Source organism: Canis aureus, chromosome 2 (genome assembly GCF_053574225.1).
Source record: "Canis aureus isolate CA01 chromosome 2, VMU_Caureus_v.1.0, whole genome shotgun sequence".
Classification (NCBI taxonomy): domain Eukaryota; kingdom Metazoa; phylum Chordata; class Mammalia; order Carnivora; family Canidae; genus Canis; species Canis aureus.
In genome coordinates this window covers 51,401,799-51,423,520 of record NC_135612.1, presented here as the reverse complement: position 1 = coordinate 51,423,520, position 21,722 = coordinate 51,401,799, and the positions used below count along the sequence as shown (strand labels likewise).

General features: G+C 38.2%; 2 long non-coding RNA genes across 13 annotated transcripts in view; one reads left to right on the top strand and one right to left on the bottom strand.

Annotated features, from left to right (window-relative positions):
• LOC144297418 (uncharacterized) overlaps positions 1 to 21,722 on the top strand; it is a 187,931-nt gene that overhangs the window by 13,645 nt on the left and 152,564 nt on the right. For all 6 annotated transcript variants that reach the window (XR_013364488.1, XR_013364489.1, XR_013364490.1 and 3 more), the window contains exon 2: positions 9,775 to 9,871. This is a non-coding gene — a long non-coding RNA (uncharacterized LOC144297418). The remainder of the gene's footprint in view (positions 1 to 9,774; positions 9,872 to 21,722) is intronic.
• Positions 1 to 21,722, bottom strand: part of LOC144297448 (uncharacterized) — a 79,403-nt gene that overhangs the window by 26,504 nt on the left and 31,177 nt on the right. For 3 of the 7 annotated variants that reach the window (XR_013364504.1, XR_013364505.1, XR_013364500.1), the window contains exon 3: positions 13,810 to 13,895. The exons of 3 other annotated variants lie outside the window; for them this stretch is intronic. This is a non-coding gene — a long non-coding RNA (uncharacterized LOC144297448). Of the gene's footprint in view, positions 1 to 12,485; positions 13,532 to 13,809; positions 13,896 to 21,722 lie in introns of those variants that run through there. One more of the 7 variants, XR_013364508.1, reaches the window with a different exon arrangement.

The following is a 21,722-nucleotide window of genomic DNA, read 5'->3' as shown; positions in this document are numbered from 1 at the left end:
CCTAGCACCGTTGCCAGTTCTGCGTTAATTGTTCACTCTGAATAGAGACCATATGGACGCTAAATGCCAAGGTTTGAAATATTTTTTCCTTTCATTTTAAAAGTCTTTTACTTGAAATGTGAAAGGTTCTGAATAGCACTTCATTTTATTTTTTTTTCTTTTTTTTTCTTTTTTTTTAGCACTTCATTTTTTAAGGGAAAGAAAAGGGGCAGAAAAAAGTCTTCTACAAAGTGCCATGAAAACGAAACAAACAAACAAATAAACAAACACACAAACAAGAAAATACACAAAAAACTTCCCCAATGTAATGTTTCAACTCTCTACTCATTTATAAGCACGATTAGTAAGGAGCTGGCTCTAATGAACATAAGAGAAATAGATTTCGGTTTATTTTACAAACTGGGGTCGGGTGGGGGGGATCTATCTTCCCAGTGATTGTAGCAGAGAAATGGACCAATTAGTTGGGGCAAACAAGAGGAGACAGGCAAAGAAATATTCATTGTTTTCTCTCTCAAAGCCCCAGCTTGACAATATGTGTTTTTCTTAACTGGCTCTGGGATGGTAATTAGCATAACTCAGGGCTGAGCTTGGCGCTGAGATATCGGGCCCAGACTCCCTATTCTACATTGCTCACACAGCAGCAAGAGAGATGCACAAAGGGAGGTCACCTCAGGCTCCCCATCAGGTTAAAGCTGTAATGGATACAAATGAGCCCTGTGGTTATTTACTACCACAACACGCTCCACAAAACCCCTTGCATACCAATGTCAAATGTCTGGCACACAGGCAGAGGTTCTTTTTCCTGGAATAAATACCTTTGAACCTATTTCCCACCCCTTTTGGTACCTAAGGGAGCATACCAGTTAAAGATGAGGAAGGGAATCCATGAAGAGCATCTCTGTGTGCCTGCATAAGCCTCAGTGCAGCCTCTGGGTCAGTTATAGTCACCTGGACATCCTGGGCTGAGCCACTGACTTTTAGGCTGAAATCCCGAAAACTTACTTAGCACCACTGCATTCCAAAAGCTATCCTGGCACTTATGAAATTTTCCTCTAGAGTTCCATTCTTAGGAAACGCTTGTCCCTTTAACATAATAAAGTGAAACCAGGTAAAATTTAAGGCATGTATAAGTCTCCTCTCAGGTTGGTCTCCTGCTCTCCAACTATCTTTCAATGCTTCAGAGTCAAGAATTCTGTTCTTGACTCCTCTCTCTCAGCTCCATCTGGCCAAATCCAGCCTGTTTCAGATATCATTTCTTTTAGGGACAGTTTCTTGATCAGTCTCCAACCCAGCAAAGTGACTTTCTCAACTTATCCCTTGCAATGCTTTATATCTTTTCTCTGACATTTGTTATCCATTTCACACGGTAACGATTTGTATACTTGTCTTATTCCTCTAATAAATTTTAACTTTTCTGAAACAACAGGCTTTTGTTATACTCTTTTGTATCCGTATGGCACCCAGAACTGTGTCTGATACTTAAACTTGCCACTGACTGATCATCTTTTCCCTGTTCTTCATGTAACCTTGGATGTTAACCTACACCTTCTGGCTTCATAAGGATTAGGGTTTAGTTTTTCATTATAACAGAGCAACAATCCACATATGGCTTTCAGCATTTGCCCTTCAGATGAGTCAGGCATATACATGTGGTACTCTACGAAAAACACAAAACTCCAATTGCTTCTCTAGGTCATCCAGGTTTCTGTCTATATTAGCATGGCAATCTCTTGTGCTTAGTTTTCATTGCCTTGGGTTTTCCAGATTTGAATGCACACTCAGGTCATGGGGCAGCTCGCACTCCTAAGGCATGACTCTATTTTAGAGATGCTCTTCTGATTTCATCTTTGGCACACTCTTTTATAGTTCCCAAGCTCTGACTCCCCACACTAGAGTGGTGGAGAAGACATTCTAACCCCAGGCTCTTGGGATTGCCATCAACTGGGTTACCCACACCTAGTGGTTCTGCAAATATTATTGTAGAGTTTTATCAAGATTTATAGTTTATAAAGGTCACAGATACACACTGTATTTGGCATATTCTTATCCTCATTTCTTGTTTCTATCAAGAAATAAGGGTTCTAAAGTGACTTGCCAAAGATGACAGAACTACCAACTAGTGGAATGAGGCGTTATTTCCATATTTCCTAAGTCCAATGTTCTTTCTCCATAATTATAGTTTCTTGACCTTAAAATCCTCAAATGGCTGATATTGCCATCAGCCAAGTTTGTTTTGGGGAAATTGCCCTCTCTGCATACTACATATCAGCCTGTCAGAATAACTGGCCTGGAACCAGACACTTTAATGGTCTTTTGTTCATGTTCATCATTGGTAAATGAGGAAGCAAAGACAAACCTAAGTCAGGTACATAATAAGCCAAGGTCTCACTGAAGCCAGCTTAGGACAGGAGTGGAAAGACATGTCCCACAGCTTATGCTACTCAATGGGTGACTTAGCTGGCTTGCAGAACCAGGAACCAGGGCAAAATGCTAAGGCAGATGTTCGCACAGTGAACACCTGAAAGTCAAATGAGATGGGTGACAACCCTTTTCTCAAGAACTAAGGTTTTCTGCTCAAGCTGCCCTGTTTTGTCTGGTCAGTCTTTTACTGGCCTATAGTTTTCTCCATATTTACCAATCTCAGGTTGGACTGGGAAGTCATTCATGAGATCTATGCATCAGATACTAGACACTGTATTTCCTCATCAGAAGTACCAGGGCCCTCCAGGTTCAGATCAGAAACCCTGAATTCATAATAGGGATCAAGATATTGGCAAGCTCAAAGCCTAAATACTGGTAGGTGAATGTTGGATCATTCAGATCTTGGTTTAAATCCCAGCCTTCACCCTTGACAGCTATAGGCCACCCTCACTGTAAAGTAAGGGTAACAACGTACATTTCTTTCTGAGTTGTTAAACAGATTATACGTGAGATAACTTATATTAAGCCATTAAGACAGTACTTGGCACATGTAAGGTACGTGGCAAGTACTTGTTTTCCCCAACTACTTTCCCCATTCCTTTGTAAGTAGACTGAGTGTTCTCAAAAGTAAGTTTGATTCCCTGGAGGATATGCATCAGAAAGTGCCAGAACTACAGTTGATCAGAAATTCAAGTGTTTTCTGACCTGGAGGCAATGTCTGTGCTCTTTAGGAATTAGAAATTCCCCTGTATCTAGAACCAGCAAACTATAATGTCAAAAAGAACAACAACATCTGGCCAGTGGCCCTGATGAGACTAAAACAGAGGCAACTCCCTTCCCCCTATTGTGTTCTGTGAATCTGTGAATGCCTGTGTTCTACTTTTTTGTCCAGGATTCTGAAATGAAGAGACAAAATAGATGATCTGGTGAGTCTTTGGTCTGATGGGGAAGTGACTCCACAGACTTTCCATTGATTACTATCCTTTGGAGCTACATAAGTCTTATGCTTTGAGAAAAGGTGTCATATTAGGAGAAGTTTTCCCTCCCCATGTAGAAAATGTGCACACGAATGCTCCAATTCTCCTTCCAAACCCTCTAGACAACACAGGCCCCAGCAGAGAATTGTTCTCATTAGTTACTCCCCTACAACTGGCTTTTAGTACAAATGCAAAACACGAACTCCATCCCCAGGGACTGATCCTAACAAGCTAACAATGTAGAAATAAGCACGGTACTGAAAATACACAGAGAAAAATAGTATGGTTTGTGGCATGTTTTTTTTTTTTTCCTCTAATACTATCTAATTTTCAAACTAAAGCATGAGTAGAGATAAGACAAGATAGTTGAGGATGGGCCAGAATAAGGGAATCCACTAGGGAGGCAGAGTGTAGAACATTCCCCTATACCTGGAAGACCAGCAGATGCATCTGGCTTAGGAAAAGTTGGAATCCAGGTGAGATGGGTACAACTGAGATCTGCCCCAGAGGCGGAAATCCTTTGAGATCTTTAGAGGCTTTTTTTTTTAAAGATTTATTTATTTATTTATTTATTTATTTATTTATTTATTTATTTATTTGAGGGAGGAGCAGAGGCACAAGGAGAGAGAGAGAATCTCCAACAGATTCCTGGCTGAGCACAAAGCCCAACTCGGGGCTCAATCTCAGGACCCTCAGATCATGACCTAAGTTGAAATCAAGAGGCAGCCGCTTAACTGACTGAGTCATCCAGGTGTCCCGAGATTTTTAGAGTTCTTAAGGCCTGGATTTAAATAATCACAGCCAGGTGAATTCCGACCCTGGATGAAGCATTGTTTGACAATCTAGCTATTATTTCCAAAGTCATAAATGAGCCCCCAATTACACTTCAAAGCTCCTCCCTCCCTCCCTCATACACATACACACATAATTATATATATACACACATACATAGCATACATAATATACATACACACATAAATATATATATATATATACACACACACATAAATTTGGATTAGTTTGGAGAATGAAATAAGTAAAAAAGAGAAGCAGATATATTTAAGGTACTTCATATTACATATCTTATTTAACAAGATAGAAATGTAGTTCTCTTTCATGTAGAATGGCTCTGGAGGTGGAAAGTCCAGGCCTGGTATGGAGGTTCCATGGTCATCAGGGCTCTAGGTTCCTTCCACTTCTCAGCTCTTAATTTACATAGATGGGGTCCTCTTTCTCGTGGTCCAAGATGGCTATTGAGCTCTATTGACATTCTGCTTACATATCAGTTTTAGCCCAAATTATCAGAGTAAGACCCTAAGACAAAGGATCTTCAAGTGCTGCTAGCAGCTTATTTGGAAGCGTAGGGAGGGCCTGGAGAGACATGAAGAATGATCTAGGGGACAGGAGGTAGTCAGATTATTACCAGCCATTAAAGTGGACATCTGGAGCACAATTGGCAAATCAGTTCTGGGGACTTGCATAAAATACACAACTTTAAATTTCCCCACTCAAAGGGTGAGGAAGCTGGAGTGTTTGTATGCCAATTCTTGGAAGCATTGATTGAGGACTGTTCTCCACTGAGTCAACTTGCACTTTTGGTATGCCACTTGCAGGCACTGGCTCTCCACAGTGCTAGGAAAAGAATATTCCAGACATAGAGATGCGAAGCCTTGGCTGTTGGAGTTCACTGCAGAGTGCAGATGAATGTAGGTAGGTCACTGACAGTCTTGGCTATAACTTCTTTGGCCAGAACTTAGTCACGTGACTACATGTGACTGCAAGCAATGAAAAATGAGGTCCTTTATCTGGGTTCATTCATACCATCACATAAATAGGGTGTTTTTAAAGTGAACAGGGAAAATTGTTTTACATTAGGCAACCTGCAGTCTCTATCAAGTTCACTGAGCAAACGGGTGTCTCGATTATACTCCCTAAAGACAATTAGCGAATGAAATAGATTTGCATTTCAAAGTGAGTTGATTTGTCAAGATACACTTCTTATATCTAGGACTCAAATCATTTTGCCTTTCCTACAGAAACACTTCTGATCAAGGAACAGACTAGATATTCCTCCAATAAATATGAATCCCCTGATTTGAAATTTAACTCTTCAATATTTTGTTAGCATTCTCTTTCTAGCCCTAAAATATATTATGAAGTCATAATTGTTATAATGATGATTTCTGAATTCTTGACATATCAGATAAATCAAGATCCAGGACTCATGTTCATATTTATTTGGGAAGAAGACAGAGGATAGATTTTTTTTTCTTAAAGAGTATCAAGGATGAAGAGGCAAGAATGATCTATTCTGGCTATGGTCGCTGAACTACTCCAGGGAGTAATCTCAAACATCCAGTGTAATCAGATGCAAATTGACTCAAGCACATGTAGGTTGTATCACATAGTGAGGAAGTAAGAACAAGTTAAGAGTAGCATGGGGGATGAGACATTAGGGTAAGAGAAGCTAGCTGGGATAGAGAAGGTACAGAAGCTCAAATCAGCCTGTCTCTGGAGGTACTGTTATGAATTCTATTATAATCTAAGCCAGAAATGAAACCCAGAAGCTTTTTGCTGGAGGCACAGGGCAGGTTGTGATAATGGGATAATCACAGATCAAGAAGGATCATGAGCTTAGAAGGGTGACATATACACCTTTATATCATGGTGCCTTACCCAGGACTTAGTACAGAAATCGTTTCAACATTAACGATCAGTTGAAAAAAATGAATGACTGAGTAATGAATCTCCAGGTTTCTCATGGGATATTCAAAGACAGAGCAAGGTTGCTTTGGAAAGTGGCTGATGAAGGTAGGCAGAAACTATGTTATTTACCTGCATTTTTTTTTTCTTCATGTAGTTGCTAATTCTGAAATAATCAAACATAAAATTAAAAATTTGAAGTGTGCTCTGAAGTTTTTCCCCTAGGAATAGTCATTAGTTTTATTCAGCAAACATTCCCAGCTCCACCTGCCAGGCTCAATGGGGGTCAGAAGGGATCATGTGGTGGGTTCTAGCCAATAAAATGTGAGCAGAATAGTGTGACTTCTGGGCTGAAACTCTGGCCCTCCAGACCTTTTTTTTTTCCGTCTGCTCCAGCTGCCCACAGAATTCCAGTGAATGACTGTGTTGTCAGCCTCACTGTGGAGGTGGGATCATTTAGAGCTGAGCCCTAGCCAACACACAGTTGGTCTGTAGCATGGCAGGAAATAAATGCTGTTGTTTGAAGCCATGTTTTGGAGTTGTTTGTTACCACAGAGTAATCTAACCTATCATGACTGATCTAGCCTATCCTGACTGATTCCACTCTGGGGATAGTTTATTAAACTTTCAACACATGCTCTCCGTCGTGCACTTCAAATTCTATTTATTTTTCCCACGGCCCTTTCTATCTTTGACTTCTCTTTTGGGGTGGGGAGTGGGGAGGAATCCATTTATTTCCCTAAGGAGACCCTTTACTGGATATGAAAACTTTTTCTTTTTTCTGCCAATGCCACCAGAAGAAAACCTTCCTTGGGAAACAGATCCTCTTTCTTTATAAGTTCATGGGTTCAGAGCAAAGGAATCATGTTTCGGAGAGAGATCAAAGTGCCCATGTGCTTGCTTCCTTGCTACTCTTCCTGACCACTGACTGCTGGATTGATTAAAGACAGGCAGGAGTTTCATCTGAACACTAAAACCTATTCCTGCCTGCATGTGAAGATCACACACACTCCAGTCCCCAGGAATCCTCAAAATTTTCTGGTACGGTATATGCTGTGAGTAGCCCTGAGACCACCTTCCATGCCCCCAAAGAGTTCATGACACAGTGAGACTGATACTTACAAATTCAACAAGAACACATTACTCAGAAAATGGTATAGTTCTGACTAAAGTAGAAGTGGGATTCAGGAGATGAGAGATGAATCTTCTCTGAACCAAGGCCATGGAAGAGAAATGGGCATTGCTTACAATTAGTACTGGCTAAGTTAAGGTGGTAATAGAAATGTAACTGTGTGGAATAAGACAGATGGATACTGCCCAAGCCACTTCGAATCCTGACTTTCACCATACGATCCTGATGCCCTGATATGCCAGTTGCTATAAAGGGCTGTGAGTGATAGAAGGACAGGGATTCCTGCCTTTCCAGCAGAACCTTCCGAAATTGCTTCATGAGCATTTGGCACTGCTCCCAGCTCTGCTCTGAACACTGCAAGAGACAGCTTTTCCTAGTGGAAACCTCATTTACAGCTTTAGCTTAATGCTATTTCAATGCCGGCAACCGTATGCTTATCAGAGAAGAAAGAGAAGCAAGGAGAAGAAGCCGGCTGTCCCCAAACCATTGTGCAGTCTTTGCTCTTGGGGCTGACTCTTCCCTGCCTCCATTCTTTTATCCTCTTTTATAATATTATTTATTGTGTTAAATCTTCATTAACACCCTGAACCCAATATTACTAGGGAGTGTTTTCTTCTCTGAATCTTATTATGCTCAGGATGTTGTTGGGATTATACTTATTTTATTTTTGCCTGTTGATATTTTCCTAGCTTCATTTTTGAGAGTTTTATTTAAAAACAAAAACTTCAGTGCAGTCCCTGGGACAGAATGAAATGGAATTGCCAGAAAAATTGATGGGTTTGAGGAGGAGGTTACCATAGAAACCTCTTGGGTTTTGATGATGGAAGATGATGTCACATCTTCTGGAAAGAACTTGAAACTCTAAAGGATGCTTGACCCTTTTTTGGTGGTGGATAGCACAGAGCCTAGAATTGAGCTTCTAAACAGTATGATGAGACAGCCTTTTGCATTTCTCTTTTACAGCACACACACACACACACACACACACACACACACATAGATATCTTTTAGAAATAAACGATGACTTTCTGACCTTTATGGCATGGGAGTCCAGTGCTTGGAAACATGGTAGTGATAGACAGAAATAAAGTATTTTAGAACATGTTTCCTAAAGGGGAAGACTTGATCTGGGTGAGAGGGTCAAGAATGAGGTTGTAAATAAATTCACACCATAGAGGTCTGGTTGTTTTGTTTCTCATTCTCTCAGCCCCTGTTACATTGGCCACTGTTAGGATGCATCTAACTTCTTGTTCATTTCTAGTGGAATTAAGAAAGGAAATAATGAACGGTTGAAGACATGATGGGATCAATTGGAATGATGGAATTAATTATCTTGAGACATTCTCATGAAAGCAATGTGAGACCTGCATGCTTTTTTTGGCTGCTGTGGTGTACAACTTAAAAAAAAGTGATTATTCTTGTGAAAAAGGTCTTTAGGTTTTGTAAAATTTGCAAGTTGTCTATGGCCACCACATGCTGCAAGTTGTTACAGAGCCTGAGTTATTTCCTTTGCTCTGATACTAAGTTACTCTTTGGTATTGGACAAAGCACTCTATTTGCTGGGCTTTAAGTGACCCCATGAAGGGGTTGGACTAAAGTCATCGGCATTTAATTTACAGATTATAAAATAAACCTCAGCTTTGCCATTTCTCCTTATAGATAGCATGTGTCTTTCTCATGAAATGACATCCTTGGGTTATTTTTTCCCTCTCTACTTGCCCGTGGCCAGCAAGCAGTATCTAGTGATTTTTCCCAAAGACTGTCTTCCTTTTGACTCTGCATAGGCAATCACGCAGAAAAACAATCAATGAGAAACACTAATTGTTTGAGGGCTGGAAACACACCAGAGTGAGACTGTGTTTAAAAGATTTGCAAAGAAAAAAAAAAAAAAAAGATTTGCAAAGAGATTTATAACAGGCCACTGCAAAATGAGAAATTGACTCCTAAGATTGAAGTATGGATCCCAAAGATTGTTTAGTTTCATACTGTCTGCCTTTTGAGAAAGTGAGGCAGACTGATTAATTATTTTGCTGTTGCTGACTTTGAGAGAGTGCTGCTACGTTTGACCTGTTGAGTTGCCTGTGACAACACAGAGTCATGTAGAGTGGCATTAACTCCCGAGAAATACAAGTCCAGTCGGTCCACTTGTCAAGAAGAGTGACATGTGTCTGGTATGAGCAGCCGGTTATACAGTTTTTCATCACCATTATTCCTGTATTGAGTCACTTATTTTGAAAATGTGAATTTAATATAATTGATATATTCATGAACCATTTGACCATAATGCAAATTTTGTATTTGCTTATGTATGATTTGTTCACATTCAGGAGAAACACTAGGTAAACACAGAAAACTGCATTGAGTCATGTAAGAATATAGAGAACACACACACACATACACACACATAATGTAAGAATATAGCACACACACACACATACACACACACACACCCCTTAAACATCTACCAGGGAGCTCAGTTCACCTGTGCGTTGTAAGCCACACCTATCCACATCTGGTGTTAAATTTTCTGTCCAATTTCAGATAACACTCCTTCCCTCCATCACTTCACAAGAATGAATAAGCTACAATCAATCCTCTGACTCCTAATTCCAGAAGCAAATGTCAGGTCTTGGTGAAGGTGGGTGCCATATTTATTATAGTGCTTCCATATTTGTTAACCCATTCCCCCGTGTAAAACCATGCTACCATGTTTATTAGATTTCTACTTTATTTTTTTTTCATTTTGGTATATGTCCTTTTTGAATGAAATATCCTTTTTTTAAAAAAAAGATTTTATTCATTTATTTGAGAGACAGAGAGCACAAGGGGAGGGAGGGATGGAAAGGGAGAGAGAGAGTCCCAAGCAAACTCCCACTGAGCATGGAGGCTTGATCTCATGACCAAGAGATCACTACCTGAGCAGAAACCAAGAGCCAGAAACCCAACTGACCAAGCCACCCAGGCGCCCCAGGTGTTTTAACCTTAATCCCTGTGATTTTCATTGCACCATTTTTTCATAGCATGGTGTCTTAGTTTTCTATTGCTGCTATAATAAAGAACCTCAAACATGGCTGTTTAAAATGGTACAAATTTATTATCTCATAGTTTCTATGAGTCAAGTGTCCATGCATAACATAGATCAGGTAGGTTCTCTGTTTAGAGTGCCACAAAGCCAAACTCAAGCTGGGCTTTTAAACAGAGTGCTTGGGGGAGAATCCACTTCTAGGCTCATTCAAGTTTTTGGAAGAATTCCTTTGGGGATGGTTGTCAGGCTGAGATCCTCATTTCCTTAATGGCTATTGGCCAAGGGCTATTCTCAGCTTCTAAAGCCTGCCTGTGTGCCTTGACTCATGGTCCCTTCTATCTTCAAAGTGAGCAACAGTGCATGAAATCCTTCTTTTGCTTCAAATCTCTCTCTCTGCCTTCCCCTTCTGCTTTATCTCCTAGTTTCCTCTGAGTTTCATTTCAGAGAATGAAAGCTCTGCATGCAGTTCTGTATAAATATATTCAATCTCCCTATTTTAAGGTTAACTGATTAGTAACCTTTATCACATCTGTGAAGTATTTTTTTTCCATGTAACAAGATGTATTCAAACCAGGGTGTGAGGTCATGGGGGCCATATTTCTGCCTACCATTTAGTGGCTTGTTTTTGTTTTTGTTTTTTTTTAAGATTTTATTTATTTATTCATGAGAGACATAGAGAGAGAGAGAGAGAGAGAGAGAGAGAGAGGCAGAGCCACAGACAGAGGGAAAAGCAGGCTTCCTGCAGGAATCCTAGTGTGGGACTCTATCCTGGGACTCCAGGATCGTGCCCTGGGCCGAAGGCAGGTGCTAAACCGCTGAGCCACCCAGAGATCTCACCTTTAGTGGCTTTTAGGAATATCTGTGTCCCATGATAATGGAACTGGCTGTATTTATGAACCAACTTTTTATCTTCATAGCTTTCCGGTTCTTTCTCCTACCTCCATACTGTTAACGTCCCTCAATATTCTCTTTTTACTGCTCTTTCTTGCACTCTCTTGCACCAGTACTTTTCTCTGAGTGACAGACTTTGGAGGATAATATAAAAGCTACAGTCCATCTCCTCAGACAGATGCAAATGAACATAACATTTCACTGACCCTCCTGCAGGTCATCTATGGAACTCCTGCAGTGCAGCACCTCCCTTTGCCATCTTATGTTGAAGGATAGCTTTGAGGTCACCAGTTCTTGTCATGTGGCAGTTAAGATGCAACACATTTTCTGTTTACTGCCTTATTTAATTTTCACAGCAAAACAGTGAAGATAGTATTATCCTTCTTATTTAATCTGAGGTTTTAAAATTTAGTATTTTATCAAGTTACACGTCTAGCAGGTGATGGACCAGCATTCAAGTTACAAGTTTATCTAGCTCAGAAAACTGTGGTGAAAACACCTGACTTGATCCATTATATGATTATAGGTCATTCAAAAATGTCCATCTTTGGCTCTAGTACATTTCTTGAGGGCCAACTGAACTCTCACCTGCACCGATCTCTCTTGTCATTTCTCTCACTGCCTTATCCATCTTATCCTTATCCATCTTATCCATCTTATCCTCATACATCAGAAAAACTCACAAAAATTTGTTCTTATTTTTCTCCTCCTCTTTATTCATATCCTACCAATCACCAAACTCCTACTAATGTCCATTCCCCAATTCTCATGGCAAACATTTACTTCCTTTTAAAGAAACAAAAAACATTGCACTACCTCTGGAAGTTTCTCTGACTCTACCATAAAGAAGCATCACAAACTCCCTCATTTTAAAAAATATTGCTAGTAAATTATTAAACCCCTTCTACGATGGCACTTACCTCTTTGTATGGTAATTAATCATTTGTGTCTGTTGCAAACTGGATGTGAAGTGAATATTCCCACAAGTAAAAAGTCAATCTCTTGATTATCATCGTGCCATTATTTCTTAGCACATTGTCTGGAATACAATGTAAGCTCAGCAAATATTTGTCAAAGGGAACTGACTTGCATTCAGTTTAGGGAGAAACAACAAAGTATGAAGTTCGAGTGAGAGCAGTCTGATTTTTTTGTCAGTAAATGTATCTTAAGGTTTCATCTCAATTAAAAGAATGGGACAAAAAGACAAAATGTTTGATAGAGCTCACTTTGGAGAATGTTTCATTCTAAATGAAGAGTTTTCTAACTAAATGGCTTGCTACTTGGCCCATCATCAGAGGGATGTTCCCTTATAACAAATCCTCTGGTGCCCCTTGCCCATTTCAGAGAACTGGCCTCCTTTTTCTTTACTGATATTCCACAAAAACTAGTGTTCAGGAGTATAAACACACAGAATGAGTTGACCAAACAATGAATTTTACCAGGTAGCCTTCTTATCAACATCATAAATGGTTCTAATCCTATGTGTGTCAGCCATGTTGGCATCATTGCTGGGTTTAAGAGAGGCTCTGCTATCTCTGAACTTCCTCTCATGAACCTGATTCAAGTTGAAACTTCAAATCAAGCCCTCCTGAGTCTATCTTCCCACCTTTCACAAATAGAAAATTTTGAATGCCAGCACGGTATGAGAGTGGGTTACAGGTTGTTTATCATGAACAGCCTGAGAGTGAGTCAGGCCTAGCATCTCCCCGATATGAATAAATGTGTGTAACATAATTCCAGGATCAAAGTTCCTCTGAATCTCACTCTGCTCAGCCCAGTAGTGGACACTTTCATCCACTTTAACCATACTTATTTTTCAGAACAATACAAATAAGAGCAGATTTTCTTGTATTCCATGTTTTAGAGGAAGAAATTAAGCTGATAGTGATTAAGTAACTTGCCTAAGTTCCCACTACTAGAAAATTTGAACTTGGGTCTGTCTGATACCGAAGTCTGTACTAACTTGATTTGTATTCAAGGCTGAACAAGGTAAGATGTTAGAATCCTTGAGCCAAGAAAGCATGCTGGTGGATCCAGGGTCCTTCTGATTCGTGTCTCCTGTAGCATCTCTCCAGGTGCACCTGAATGCTGAATGGTCTACCTGGGATTGGGAAGTAAGATCATATAATCTTCCCCAGTGAAGTGAGTGAGGCTTGAGCAGATGGAAATTTCTCTGCCTCTGCTACAGGTGATTGCACTAACAACGTTCCTCCACATAGCTTTGCCAAGTCGGATGCCAGGCCTTGCCAGATGCAGATCTCCAGACCTTCGGCTCTGTGCTCATTAACTTCTCCAAAGAGCCATTTGGAGGACATGCCAGTGGAAAGACATGAGCCCCAACTGAATGCACCCCAGTTACAGGTCTGGCTTCCACCTGTCAGTCTGCATTCAGACAAGGAGATAATCTGATTAGGTAAATTGAGAATTATCAAGATTCACTCACTCTACATATTTCCACATAACAGACGGATCTCAAGATTGCTGGTAACCAATGAAGCACATGTAGAGTTGCCGATTAAATTCCCCAGGCTCCAGTTGACTTCTCAAATTGAAAATCTAATCCTAGATTTCTCCTCACTAGTTAAATCAGCATAAATCTTTCTTGGCATATGACTTACTTTGACCTAGGGAAAAGCTCCTTCAAATCCCCTATTACTCACATTGATCTTGTATTATGCAAGGTCTTTCATTAGTTTTCAGTGTTTTGGATGTAAGTCACTCAGTTCCTAAGAACACAATCCAGCATCTGGAAGGAAAATAAGCAGTTCTCAGGCACCATTACACGAGAAAACCTAATCTTTTGAGGTTGAAAAAGAAGGAAAGTCACTTGCTTTTCCAAAATTGACTCTTAGGGCTGCTGTCAAAGTCAGAGCTTGATGCACTCTTTGATTTGACCTAGCCTGACATTTCATCCATTATGATTACATGAAAGTCAAAGATTATTGCATAAATGTTTAAGCAGCCATACTGGCCACTCAGTGAAGGCCATCAGGACATCAGAGGTGTTGACATTCAGAGTGTCATTGCTTAGGGTTTCTCCTGAGTTCTTAGAGGAGGTAGAGCATAAATGGTGTTCCTGGCTTCCAATGTGTCACTATGGCCCAAGAACTGCAAACTAACAGTTCCATAGTTTCCCAGAACCTCAAATCATATATTGTATCAGTAGAGGTAAATTCTTAATAATAATAAGCTTCAAGGTCCCACCTTTACATGGGCTTTTTCCAAGACTCTGAGAGAGGACTTACAAAGTTTTAACGTGGCTATACATTTTTGCAGGATTTACAGAGGTAAGCTACTCTAACCACACTCCATCAAGACTCTCATCTTGCTCCACTCCAACCCCCCCCCCCATACACACACACACCACCAGACTTTCCATTCTTCCTGTTAGATAGCACTGGAGTGGCTGCTGGCATTGTTGGTATTTAGGTTGTGTTTAGTGAGATAGTTTTATGTGGTTTGTGGTCATGTCTATAGCTAGGTGATTGCTAGCCCACTTAGCCTAGGAATAGCTGCCAGGATCCTCCTCTTGTTCACTGTGTTGGCTCACCCAGTATTGTGACACAAAGTTATGGAGTCAGGGCTCATGTTGTAATATGATCGAATGTTTTCAACAGTAAAATGAGTGGTAGAGAAGGAGAAACAAGGTCTGATATAAATAACACCAGAAGCTAGCCTGTGGAAAATTCTAATCAACATATACATAAAGCTATAAGTGGAAGATGACATTCTTTCCCACACTTAGTCAAAACAAAAGTTCTCTCTTGTTAAGAGTCAAGAATATGCCTGATAATATGACATATATATATATGTATATATATATATATATTAAGATTTTACTTATTTATTCATGAGAAACACAGAGAGAGAGAGAGAGAGAGAGAGGCTGAGACACAGGCAGAGGGAGAAGCAGGCTCAATGCAGGGAGCCCGATGTGGGACTCGATGCCAGGTCTCCAGGATCACACCCTGGACTGAAGGCAACACTAAACCGCTGAGCCACCTGGGCTGCCCAGTTATATTTTAAACTCATCAAAAATAGATCCTAGGATTGCTTGATAGTCCAATTAATAAAGAGAAATGAATCATTTGAATGGACTGAAAAATAATTAAACATAACACTCTTGTTAATATTACATGAAATATTGTCATGGACAAAGGGAATACACAGCTCAGATTATGCCATTATAACTAGGAGATGGACAATAATGAGGACAGAATGGTAAAAGAGTGGCAGCAATTCAAAGACATCCAAGAGAAGTCACTATACAAGATAACTTGAAATTCTCTAAAACCCTACAGTTTCTATGTAAAAGAATCCAGATGGGGGTTTTCCAAACTTTATAATAATTCACATTTTGGCAGTAATGTCCTTACCAACAATGGTTTGTATATCTGAAAAAAAAAAAATCTGAACTACTAAAATTTTAAAACAAACATAAATTTTGATCAACCATCCGAGGAAATATAAATTGTATTTTACTCTGTCTTTAGAAAAATGATACCAAAAATAATTATCTCATTACAAGTCAAATAGAGTATACAGCCAAAAAAATTGTTAAGTAAAACATTCTATAAATAATTAATATAAAAAAACATTGTTTATTTTTGGCTTTTGTAAAATTTGTGATATTTGTTAGCCCTTTAAAATTTATGTTGGCCGTGATTTTTTTTCACATTCTCATTAACTAATTACTTTCCATCATATTTTTTTACATATTTTTAAATTTAAATTCAATTTGCCAACATATAGTATAATACCCAGTGCTTATCTCATCAAATGCCCTCCTCAGTGCCTGTCACCCAGTTACTCCATCCCCCCACCCACCTCCCCTTCCGCAACCCTTTGTTTACCAGAGTTAGGAGTCTCTCATGGTTTGTTTCCCTTTCTATTTTTTCCCATTCGGTTCCCCTCCTTTTCCTTATAATCCCTTTCACTATTTCTTATATTCCATGTATGAGTGAAACCATATGATGGTTGTCTTTCTCCAATTGACTTATTTCACTAGTTCCATCCATGTTGAAGCAAATGGTGGGTTGTCTTTTCTGATGGCTGAGTAATATTCCATTGTATGTATATATATATGTATATATATACTTATATGTTTATATATTTATATATATACACCACATCTTCTTTATCTTTTTGTAGTGTTGTATTCTTTTTCTTAAAGAGGGCACCCCAAACTATATAATCTTCAGGCTAAAAGAAACCTGCATCCACCTTGTATGTCAGTCAGTATCTTTTAGTTGAAAGTGACAGAAACTTAACTCAATTTAGAAAAATAATAATTAAAGTATGAAAAATCAAGTTTGACTGGACTCAGAGTTTCAAATTATACCATCAGGACTCAGTCTCATCCTTCCCATCCCTTAGCTCATTTTTTTCTCCCTTCTATGCTAATTCCATTCTCAGTCTATCCTTATCTTGGGGTAGCAAGATGGCTGTCAGTAGTGACAGACTTCTACCTTATTCTCACAACAGTTCTGACACTTCTGACAAAAGTCATACTTTGAATCTCTTTGGCTTGGCCTAGTTAGTTAGCTCATGCATGAACAAAGCCAGAAACCTCTAAGTCTCCAGTTGGCAAGACTGTATTATGTGCAAATATCTTGTCCATAACATTAACAACCTGGGATGAGAAAGGAAGATTATTCAACTATAAAACTAATATTAAATAAATATAAAATTAATATAAAATATGAAAACACACATATGATTAAACAAATGTAAACAAATATTAATGAATGAGAAAGCAGTATTCGTTTGGCAAAAAGAGAAGAACTCCATGATGTATACATGGAGTTTGCTTCTATAGTTTCTATTGCGGATCTAGTTAAGTCCAGGTAGTCTATGACCATAAATAGAGGCATATACCTCGACAAAGACTGGGAATTAAGAGGAAAAAAAACCTAGATTTCTCATCAGAATTTGTCTGTAGAGCACCTAGGTGGTCAGTCAGTTAAGTGTCTAACTCTTGATTTCAGCTCAGGTCATGATCTCGGGGTCCTGGGATCAAGCCCTGCCTCAGGCTCCATGATCAGTAGAGAGTCTGTTTGAGGATTCTCTCTTCCTCTCCCTCTGCTCTTCCCCCTATTTGTGCTCTCTCTCTTTCTCTCTCAAATAAATAAATAAATCTTAAGAAAAAGAAAAAAGAATGTGTCTCTATACTTTAATTAACCAGATTTTTAAGTCAATCTAAATACAGCTCTTATGTCTAGAAGGGAAAAATAAGACCAAAGATCCATCTCATGATAGATATTGTTTTTGTTTTATTTTTCTGTTTGTTTGTTTGTTTGTTTGTTTTCATCTCCTCATACTGTTTTATATGCCAAAGGTTTCCAGGCTCATTTAGTCATAACATGAGCTGCCATGATTGGGCATCTGACTTGTTCCAGGCAAGAGAGTGGTATAGATGATTTACATATGCATTTCTAATCTTCATAGTCACTAAGAATGTACTTTTATGCATACTTTAAGGGTGAAGAATATGGAGAATAGACAGTATTCAAACTTCCAAGTTGTTTTGTATATTATACTACCTCTAAAATATTTTGCCCTACTTCAAGCCTAGGGCATTTTATTTATGCCTATAGGTGACTGTATATTATAGAAGAAATCTTGCTAGAATATACTAGATCATAGTCTTCTTCTTTACAGCATACCAGTTTTCCCATTGCATCTCCAATATTCTGCAATTATAAGATACCTTCCATCTCCCATAAGTAATGTTATTACTAGGTCAAACCTCTAGTGTTGGTAGCAGGCATCATATCAAGTTAACATGAGAAACACATTGTCTTTGTAGGCTTTGATATGGTAGAAAGCTAGGCCAATACATTTTGGAAGTTACTAAGACCTGTTTAATCTCTGTGTTATAGCCTCCATTCTGGGTAGATGTTTGTGCAACCCTAATCTGCTTTAGAAAGTCCTATCAGAAATGTCTTGAGATTCTACAGCACTTTATAGTTTGTGAAGCAAATTTGAATAATGTTGAAAGAGATTTGGAGAAGGGTGAGATATAGAAGAAATATTCAGCTTCTCTGTTTCTTAGACAGTCCAGATAGGAAAAATTAGAAAAAAAAAATGAATGAACCAAAAGAAGTAATAGAGCCTCTATGTTCTGAAAGTAGTGTTAGGCCTTCTCAAGCCCCATCCCATGCCTAGCACAAGGATTGGGAAGCACTTATTCTGGCAGAGTTGTTTCAATGAGGGGGGACCAACTTCACAGCTTATGGCAGTCCTGTTCCAAAATGGCAGTATAAATCATTAGCAGAGCCAACCCTCAACCCTTTAAGTGGAAGGAAGCTTTTCAATGGGGATCATGCCAACACTGGAGTGGATAGAGTCAAACTATCAAGGAATAAATTTGAGAGACACAGAGTCTGTAAGAGAAGGGGTAACCTAGGCAGAGATGGTGGTGGGTGGTGCTATTGTCATGAGCTTTGAAGGAGACTTGAAATCATTTTCTGGCAAATGCCCATTTGGCTTGACTCCAGTAAAAAATGTGATGCCTAAGTGCTCCAAGAGAGGGATGTTTAGACTGGAAGAGGGACAGCAAATCTTGTAGCCACCCTCTATTTTCCCCACCTTTCTCTGTTCCCACTGGCAAAAACCCACACAAGCTAATAACTAAAGACTTTACTGAAATTTACAGAAGTTAAAAAAAAAAATACATGACTATGTATTACTAAAAATGCTACCAAGTTGACTTATTCTGTGAATATCAGATGAAGCAGAATACCCATAAAATTAAGAAAAAAGAGAAATCCAGCACAGTTTGTGGGAACAAGGTGACCTCATGTACTAATGCTTTGTAGTGACCATTGAAAAGAGAAATGATCTATGCTAGGAATTTATAAATAATCAGGTCTCTTAATGCATTTTTATTGGCACTTAAATCTGTTTTCCTTCAGAGATGCTAATCAGAATAATATGGGAGCTGTTTGTTGACTTTCTCATAGACAATAATGAGAAATAGAGTCACTACAGGCAAGGAGATTTTACAATACCCCTTTGTCTTTCCATTCTTCACATATCAAGCCTTTTTGTGCTGGTCATAAATATATTAGGATGGGAGCCTGGAATAGTCCATCGCCATAAACCCAATCTTTAAAAATTATTAAAAAGGTCCATATGTAGATTATAAACATGGCTTTAATTTAAAAAATACAGAACATTCTTAGAACACAATAAAAATAGCAATTAAAAATAAAGCTATAAACAACAAAATATACTCAATTAGTTTTACCTTATTTCTTCAATATAAATAAGCCATCCAGAGCTACAGCTATTGAATATTAACAGTATGACAATTTGAAACCACTACGTATCAGAATTTATGGAGTTCAATTAACACTATAGACAAAGATGAATTCATAACCTCAGAAGCCATCATCACTACAAAAAAAGTGATTAAAATTAAATGAATCTTGAATCAAAAAGAGTAAGATAGCTAGAAATAAGCTTAACCAAGGAGGTACAAGACCTGTACACTGAACAGTGTAAGACATTGATGAAAAAAAAATGGAAAAAGGCATAGATAAATTGGAAAAATATCCCATGCTTATGGACCGGAAGAATTAATATTGTTAAATGTCCACTCTACCCCAAGCAATCTACAGATTCAGTGTAGTCCCTATCAAAATTCCAATGGTATTTTTCACAGAAATAGAACAAACCATCCTAAAATTCATATGGAACCACAGAAGACCCCACATGGCCAAAGTGATCTTGAGAAAAGACAAAGGAAGCATTATATTTCCTGATTTCGTACTATATTACAATGCTATAGTAATCAAAACAGCATGGTGTTGGCATAAAAACAGACACAAAGATGAAAGAATGAAATAGAAATAAACCCATGCTTATATGGTCAGTTAATTTAGAACAAAGTGGGGTACCCAAGTGGCTCAGTGGTTGAGTGTCTGCCTTTGGCTCAGGTCATGATCCCAGGGTCCTGGGATTGAGTTCCACAATGGGCTCCCCATAGGGAGCCTGCTTCTCCCTCTGCCTTTGTCTCTGCCTCTTTCTCTGTGTACCTCATTAATAAATAAATAAATAATCTTAAAAAAATTAGAACAAAGAAACCAAGAATATACAATAGGGAAAGATAATCTTTTCAGACAATGGTGTTGGGAGACCTGGACAGCCACATGGAAAAGAATGAAACTGGACCACTATCTTATACTATACATAAAAAAAACAAAACAAAACAACTCAAAATGAATTAAAGACTGAAAGTAAGACTTGAAACCATAAAACTCAGAAGAAAACACAGGGTAAGCTCCTACACATCAGTCTCAGCAATGATTTTTTTGGATTTGACACCAAAAGCAAAGGTGAAAAATGCAATAATAAACAAGTAGAGCTCAAACTAAAAAGATTTTAGACAGCAAAAGAAATTATCAACAAAATGAAAAGACAATCTATGAAATGGAAGAAAATATTTGCAAATCATAAATCCAATAAGGGGTTAATATCCGAAATATATAAAGAACTCAAACAACTCAATAGGCAAATAAAAAGCAATCAGATTTTTTAAAATGGGCAATGTATCTGTAGATGTTTTTTTTCAAAGGAGACACACAGATGGCCAACAGGTACACTGAAAGGTGCTCAGCATCACTAATCATCAGAGAAATACAAATCAAAACCACAGTGAGATGTCAGCTCACATCTGTTAGAATGGCTGTTAACAAAAAGAAAATAAATAACAAGTATTGTTGAAGACGTGGAGAAAAAGGAAACTTTTTGCACCATTGGAAGGAATATAAATTGGAGCAGCCACTATGAAAAACAGTACAGAGTTTCCTCAAAAAATTACAAACAAAACTACTATGTGATATATCAATTCTACTTTTGGGTATTTATCAAAAGAAAATAAAATCACTATCCCAAAAGGACATTTGCTCCTTCATGTTCATTGCAGCATTGTTTACAATGGCCAAGACATGTGAATAACCCAAATGTCCATTGACAGATGAATGAATAAAGAAAATATAAGATTATTTAATATATAATATATGTAATATTATAAACATAACATACCATTAATAATACATATCACGTATATAATATATATTTTTTCAGCCATGAAGAAAAGGAAATTCTATCATTTGTGACAACATAGATGGACCTTGAGAGCATTATACTAAGTGGAATAAGTCACACAGAGAAAGATGAATACTATATGATCTCATTTATATGTGAAATAAAAAAAAACAAAAACAGGAGAGAGAGAGAGAAAGAAAAAGAAATAAAGATCTTAGTACATAGAGAACAGATTGGTAGTTGCCAGAAGTGAAAGAAGGGAGGGGCTGAGCAAAATGTATGAAAAGTTAAAAACATATAAAATTAAGTGAATCTTATTCAATGAAGAAGTAAGAAAAATATCAAAATATATTCAAAAAGTCGATTAAGGTGCTCATAAAGATAAAAGTGGAAATTGGTGATTTAGAAAACAGGAAAAAATAAAAATCATGAATAGAGTGCATCATAAGATTTTATTTCTGATTCATATCACAGCTGGCAGGTGTAGCCTTTGAGCTTTTTTTAATGGATAACCTTTTCT